Here is an 8,162-nt window from a genome sequence, read left to right as displayed (position 1 = left end):
TCAAGACGCCAGGACTTCCGCCTGCCTCTCACGTGACGTTGGAAAAGGCCCGGAGCAACGTAGCAAGAAGGGGGCCGGAGGTGGAGAGAAATCAGAGACAACCACCACCACCCCCACACACAGGTCCACGGGACTTCTAAGGCACCACAGAACCTTATTTGTGTAACCGTTTAGAAGTAACTCCAGGCTGAAAGGGACCACTACTTAACAGCTATATGCAGAGAAACTCATTAATTTAAGTTGATAAACACCCCAAGTACTGATATTATACTGCAGTAATATAGCTGACACTTCTTATCACACCAAGGTCATCAACGATGTTTCTAGTTATTCAGCAAACTGCCTGACAGCCCAGTGTCATGTCAGACCATAACCAGAGCATCGAAATATGCCAAAACTCTGATAAGAAATATCAATTCAATCAACTGTGTAGGTGTGGCCTATTACTTTGCAAAAGCTAATTGTGACTGATGCTTCTTGTCAAACCAATGCAACTAAACTAAACATAAAAGAACTTCCAGGTATCAAAAATTGAACATGCACTGTTAAAAATATCAGTTTAAAATTCTGTTTAAAGCCAGTGTTGACCTGAAACAGTCATACGTTTTCCCTCATCAGAGCAGACAACAGGAAATGCAAGTCCAAACCTGATGAAAGCCTCACACAGATAAGCAGTCCTCCAGGCTTGGCGTTTTGCTGCCAAATTACCTCTAAAACTACCCACAGAAGCAGACACACAATGTACTTCTAAGCTACCTCCATGCCAGCAGGTTTAACTACAGCTTCAAGTACTGCCACCCAGTCATTAAGACTAGTATGATCCCCAAGCACTGCGAAGGCACATGCCGCACAGGTAGCAAAGACACCTCATTTTAGGGTGATGGGGGGAAGGGAAATGTGTTCTGCTAACAGAGAACTACATTTTCATATGCAAGGGAGAGAACAGCACAACATCTGTTGGTTTCTGGTCCCAATGACCAATTTTTCTTCCACAAACCACTTCCACTCTACACAGCAACTGCTGGTAATGTTCGTCAGAGAGGGCCATCGCAAACCTCTTCCATGTACCAAGAGGAGCATGGTATTTCCTGTAGGACAGCACTAGCAAAGTTAAATACACATTTATTCTTGGATCGCTTAGGAAGAGCTTACCCAGTTATTTCACAGCCACGTAGGCCCCCTCATCTCCTCCACTGGAGGTTCACAAGAGACCCAAGCACTTGTCAACACTACTGAGGAGCTGCTCTTCGCTTCCGGGCTATAATCTTAGAGGTTACTATTCTTGGGCTTCCAACTAAATAGCTGGAATTACAGTGGTGACAGTTATTACATTTACTGAGCAAATATCTTTATTCAAAAACAAGTATTTTCAGCTACTGCATCAGCAGTTTTAACACTTAACTTCCTAATTACAGGTCACAAGAGTATATAAGACTCCAGAAAGCAGTGTATTTAGCTTAAAATATGGCCCTTTGATAACCATTTTCACTATAGGAGACCACGAGTAATCTCAGGCATAGCCTGTCCATGACCTGTACCTAACGTTATTCACAGGATAAACAAGAGTTTGAACAGACTCTGAAAGGGACAGGAGCGAGCTAGAGGGTTACTGCAGCAGAGAAGCCACTAGCTTCCTTCCCTCTCTTAAAAGCCCACGGTGATTTGCCTTGACCTGCAGAATCATTTGCCTTGATCATTCAAATACTCCTAAATCTTGTAAAAAACAATGCATGTAGTAACCTATTAAAACCTTAGAAAAGAAAGAGTAGAAACAGAAAAGAGCGGAGCAGGATCAATGCAGCCCTAACTCTGCTAGGAGCCTCACAAAAAAGCTCTTCTGTAAAGACTTTTTTTTGAGGGGAGTATCTTTGGCTTGGAAACGCTACTGCGCAGCCCTTCTGACTAAGTAATCTTATTTACAAAGGAGAATATCCAATCACCGGTGCAGGAGCCGTGGAAAGGCCGCACTCGTGATATCCTTAGGCTCCCAGCAGGAAGTTTGGGAGGTGGAAGTAATCTCTAACAAAACAAAGTGGCATAACTGGAAGATGACGGGATTTTGGATAGATTTTTTTTCTGGTCTGAGATGACAGAGCTAAATGCAGCGGTTTAAGAATTGAACTCTGACGCTGGGCAGCTCGTAGGAACTGCTGCCAGGGCTTGGGAGGGAGGGGAATGGAAAAGAAAAAAGAAAAAACAAATGACCGTGATGATGAAAGTTAATAGAGGTAGTGGTTTTACTGTCTACTTTAAGCACTGTTTTTGACTTCCTGCAAAACAGCTAAAAACCTTTAAACTAGGAATTTATCGCTAAAGAGGACACATGACAAAATCTCCTGAAGGTCAGGAGACACTGGGAACAGGCGATTATTTCACAAGACCCGTCTTCCTCTCACAGCCAAGTTATTTTGTTTCCTCCCTCTTTCTGATACGTGTCTAATTAGCTTCTGAGAAACTGCCCTCATTTTGCACTAAGCTCTGAAACTTGCCGCCTCCATCTCAGACTCAAAAGCCTCCCTCTCCCAGCAAGGCACATCCATTCCCCCTTCAAACAACTCTAAATCAGCCTAAAATGAGGTATTACAGCGGCCTGCCAGTCCTCTCGCGGACACACAGGCACCAGCTGGGAGAGCTCACATGAGAAAAGCCCGAAAAAGCCCCAAAACGAAGCCTCGTCCGTAACAAAGCGACCCCCAGGCACGGGCTCCCCGCGCGTCGGTACCGGGGCAGGGCGCGACATGGCGGCCCGGGGAAACGGAGGGAGGGACGCGCCGCTTCCAGGGGCGGAAAAACGAAACCGCTTCTCCTTGGCGGCGGCGCCCGGGGCGGCCGCGCTCCCCCTTCTCTTCCCTTCGCTTCCCTTCCCTTCCTTTCTCTTCCCGGTGTCGCCATGGCGCCCGCGGCGCCGCTCCGCGCGGGAGCCGTTAGGGCCGTTGGCGCCGCCGCGACCCTCGCCCGCCCCGCGTCCCGCGCACAAAGGGCGGCAGGAGGGAGCCCCGAGGGGCGCCCGCTGGCAGCACCCCCGTTCCCCGGCGCTCACCTCAGCGCGCACAGCGGTCGCGGAGGGTCCTCGGCGGGCGGAGAGGCAACGGCGGCGGCAACGGCTCCCGGCGGCGCCGCTGCGAGGGGAGCGGGGGCACCACGGGGCGGCGCCGCGCATGCGCCGGCCGCGGCAGCCGTGACACGGCGCGGGGGCCGGGCCGGGCCGGGCCGGGCCGAGGGGGCGGCCCTGGCGCGGGGCAGGACCCGCCGCCGCCGGAGGGTTTCACAATCTTCGCTCCCCGCGGCATTTTCCACTTTTTGTTTATTTATTTTAACTCGTTCTGCTTTCTATCAGTTACTGCGTGTTTGGGCTTCTCCTTTTTCCCCTCCCTTTGCGTATTTATAAAGTGCAGCCCTCCCCGGCTGACGCGCGGCTTAGCGCCGCACCCAGGGCTTCTCTGGCCCCGTGTTCTTCTGAGATAACGCACGTCTCTTCGGGACAAAACACCCCGGGGAAATCACGCCTTTTTTTTTTTTTTTTCCTAAATACAAACTCAGCCCGCTATCGTGGCTAGTTCCTCAGGCAGGTAGCTCTGCTGACCACCAAACAAGTGCCAGGGCAAAGGATGGGGGTTGCTACAAACAGGGAAAAAACAAGGCGAAGAGGAAGGAAAGGGAAGGGAAGGTCCCTTTCCCCCTTAGCCACAGTTATCTAATTTCCAGTGCCCATGAAATTATAGCTATGTTTGAACAGGTTTTGGTTTAATCTATGTTTTTCAGCCCTCCCAAGCTCTTTGGATCTGCCCGGTTGTTAGCATCCTCAGGGAGCATCACGGTGCGTTGTGTCCTGGTACCAGACACAGCAGTGCCGGACTTGGAGGTGCAGCCCCTCTCCAGCTGCTCGGGAGGTTTCTGGTTTTATTGCCAGTCATCAGCCAGATCTGTCTGAACCGTTACCTCCCGAGTCATGCAGCTGCAGGCCACTGAAGAAGTTTTTGAGAGCAATTTTGGACTTACAGTATGAGCTCATAAAGTTTCTGTTAGGCACCTTTTGGGCAGGGAGGATGGAGAAAGGGAGGGAATCTAGCACTGACTTCATACTAACAGTTACTGCTACATTTTTGTGTAGTCAAAAGTGGTTTTTAACATAAGCAAAAGACTGAAAAGTGTGTATGGAGCTTTTCATCCTGTGGTGAGCTCAGTGCGAGTAAAGCCCTGTGTCCACACTGGGTAGTGGTGCACGATCAATGCACGTCTGGATTTTACCTAACAGGCTGTGACAGAACATGCTTTATTTTTTTATTTATAATGATGACCTAGCCAAAACACTGGGCTCCATATGGTGCTCCATACAATTTATTATTTGTTTGGCATAGTTTGGGTGCACTATTAACAACATGTAATCTAAAAATAAGGAAAGACCAGGCAGGCCAGTAGCTCTGGTACCACATCCAGCTGAGGGACTGAAAACACTTGCATGGTTCTTCCTCTGAATGCATCATGAAACACAACTATTAAAGATGCTCTAGGTTACCCTGTGTGTGCAGCGGGGTTGGACTTCAGATGATCTCTAAAGGTCCCTTCCAACCTTAAGGATTCTGTGATTCTATGATCTTAAATTATACCAGTATGAGGGTGCAGCCTGGCTTAAGCCCTGGTTTTGAATAGAGAAAGATTAACCTTGTTGTACTGAAATGGTTTCTTAAAATTATCATTTTGATAATGATCAAAAATGATCAAATGATGACCAATGATCAAAAATCATAGGAATGAAACATAACAAAACAGAAAGATAATTATTAGAAGAGGGCTCTTACTAATCTGTGCAGCACATGCACTGTTCAATATGTTTCAGAGCCTTGATTCTTTGAACACAGAGACCAAAGAGTCTTCCAAACACAAGCCCACTCTACCCTAAAAGTCTGAGTTTCCTTCCCAGAGAAGCTGAGACATCAAAAGCAATATGCATATCCCTCAGTCGGGAGGCGAATGCAAAATCCGTGAGAAAAACATACTTTTGTGCTCCAGAGTTTGAACTCTGGCAGCAGCAGGACTTGGTTGTACCTTTCTGTGAACTCTGCGAATATTGGGGAGCTCTAAAGATTTGGAGCTGAAACACCCAAACAAGTGGCTCGCAATTAATTCCTAAAGTATTTGCAGAAAGGTTTCCAGATTACCAATTGTTTGAGAGAAGTGGGACAATTGACATTGTTATCAGATTTTGCTCACTGAAAATGAATACCCATGGGCAATAGCACAGTAATTTTCCATTGTTTATATACTATTATTATTTTTACTAGTCATAGGACAACTTCCAAAGAATAATAGAAACCACCAGATGAGTATCAGCAGCTGCAAAAATCTTAATCAAATAATACATGGTAATCACCCAGAGATTCACATTCCTCCTTGGAAGCTGGAAGTAAATTATGCTTGTGTTTCTTAGGAAAATCTCCACCTTTGCAACAATGAGACATTAAAACTGGTCACTCAAAACATATAAACACTGTGCAGGAGAGCACCCTGGCAGCACTAGAGGTAGAATAACTGTATTAAAGAGGTTCTCTGCCTTTAGGTAGAGTGTGCTAGAGGGTGTTAACTGCTCCTGCCCTAGGCTGGGTGCAGAGAAAATCCTGATGACAGTTTGCATTTCTAGAACAAACTGGCCCCAAGCTAGTTTAAGCAGTTCTCAGGTGCTGCATTGCTCTAAGTAATGATTCACGCCTATTTGTTGTAAAGAAGCATTTGGGGAATTTGCAAAGATTTAAAAAAATGAATTCCAACATGAAAGAAAAAAAAAACTATTATGCCCAGTAAATTACAGTAGAAGCACTTCACAAGCCAGGTTTTTAACATTAGAAACTGACAGAATTAAAATTGCCTGGATCATTTGTGTTCTGATTCCCTGTTTGTATGTTAAAGATCCAGTCTTTCCATGACAAAATAACTATTTTCACTCTCATCAGCCCATAGGATAGACGGTGCTCAGCGAACATACAATTTTCCAGTGACCAGTTTGTAGTTCTGTGCCCTGATTTCCTGCCTGCTATTCAAACTCTACTTTAAAATTGGAAATATTTAGGTTGTCACAGTCTTTTCTGAGTAACACGCTAGTGTCTGGTTCCTTTGAAAACAGTCATTAATTATTTTTTTTCTACTATAATTGCCAAGATACAGTCAGGGAATTGAGACAACTCAAATATGCTCATAATGCTCTGAGCTCTCAGCTCTACAAACTTTTTGTGAGAATTACTGAACAATATTTGTTAAATCAGAACCTAAGTGATCTCAATCAGCATCACTTCTGCACATTAAACTCCAGGGTCTCTACAGGGCAACTGAAAAATGAGAAAAACACAGTGGTCACTTGAGAAGAGTCTGGCTAAAGGATTTGTTTGTCATTACACAGGAGCCCTCCGGCACAGGTGGGAACAGCATGGGATTCTGCAGACCAGCTTTCCATGGCTCAGTCCCTGTGATCCCTCTCCTCATTCATTAGATACCTTTCAACTTTTATAGCATATGAAGCAACCATCCTGCAGACAAGAGACTCCTTCATGCACAACCCTGAATCGAGCCTAAGGGAGGGGAGGCAGGAAGGGAGACTCAGGAAGTGGGTGGAATTGAGCTCTGTGCCTAAACGCAGAAGGGGTGACTGTGCTTTTCCTGTACCTAGTGCACAACTGGGACTTCACTGGAAAGGTCTTTAATAAACTAAACAGCTCTGTTCTACATCTGACTTACACATTATTATGTTTTGAATTCTATATCCTATATTTTAATGTAACAAAACAGAAACTGGAAACAGAAGCTATTAACTATTAGATCCTGCTTCCTCGGGAATTTATTTGTTTTCCTTTCTCTTGTGAGTGAGCACTTTCTATATTCACCTTAGACATGCCCTAGTTCAGGCAGAAGGTGTGGTCCATGATTCAGGCAGCACTGGTGAAGTTCTGTGGTCTGGATGAAGTCTGTGTGTGGACTACACATGCATCCAGCTGTCCTCAAGATCTACAAATAAAATAACCTGAGATTTTACTGGATCATGATGATAAACTGCAGTCAGCTGAAAATGAAAATACAGCAGGAATTTCAATGCTACAACCCATTCATTGAAATCACCAGGCAAATCTTGCTGTGGCCATAGCTGCCCTCAGGGAGGACACTCCTGACCAGGTCTCCTTCGCATTTCGCTAACGCAGAGTTCAGTAGTAGCAAGAATGGAGTGAGGAAATCTGGGCTCTGGGATTCAGTGGAAGCCTGGTATATTCTCCTAAAGCAGTGATGAGGATATATTTGAACAGACACCAGACTCTAAATTGGGGTAGCTGAGACAGAGTCAGATGTTCTCCCTTTGCTGCTTTTGCTATGGGAACTGTAATCTCTGGCAGAGGGAGAAGAGAGAAGCTAAGCATGAGAGTGACTGTGTTATAGCAACATACAGCAGAAGGCATCTGTCAGAACTGGTGTTCGTGGGGACCAGGGCGTTAACACTGCAGTGTTCATGGAGGCTGCCTTGGGAACTCAAATTGCCTTGAGTGATGGGAACCTCACCTTATTTGTGACTCACCTGCAGGTGCTGCGGCGGGGGCAGAGCGTCCTTGCGTGCCTGCAGCGCTGCTGCAGCCCTCGCTCCCAGCCCCGTAACTCCACACTTTCTGTTCTCGCAGCACAGGAGGTTTTGGAAGCCCGCCAAGGCACTTCTGACGACATCAAAAGTGTTTAACTTTCGAGAACAGACTCTCGAGCCATATGGCTACTGAGCACTTACGCTTGTCAGTAATGGGAACGTTATTTGTTCCTATTTGTAAACTTTCTGGCTGTTTCACAACTTCGGTCTTTTGCCTGGAGTTTTATGTATCATCTTCACCTCCTGTCCTCTCTTACATCTACCCATCATCCCTTATCCATTAGTTCTTTCTTTTTCTTACAGTATCATATTTTTTGGTATATATTTTTTCACTTCTCTTTTTGTGGTTTAAGTCTTTCCATCTGCGAAGCCTATTTAGGTTGAAAATATATATACAAACATGGAGAAATAGATGGATAATATGCAATATTCCAGCAGTTCTGGTAGTGAAAAGTCAGGATTACTGTGGAGGCCTGCTTCACGGACGGTAGTGCAGGATGCCTTGTTAGTAGATAACCAACCTCAAAGACAGCAGTGCGGGTGTTCTTCA

The sequence above is a fragment of the Tinamus guttatus genome, unplaced genomic scaffold (genome assembly GCF_059628265.1).
Source record: "Tinamus guttatus ecotype Peru unplaced genomic scaffold, ASM5962826v1 Tinamus_guttatus_pri_ptg000056l, whole genome shotgun sequence".
Taxonomy (NCBI): Eukaryota; Metazoa; Chordata; class Aves; order Tinamiformes; family Tinamidae; genus Tinamus; species Tinamus guttatus.
Note: the sequence above shows the minus strand (reverse complement) of the source record.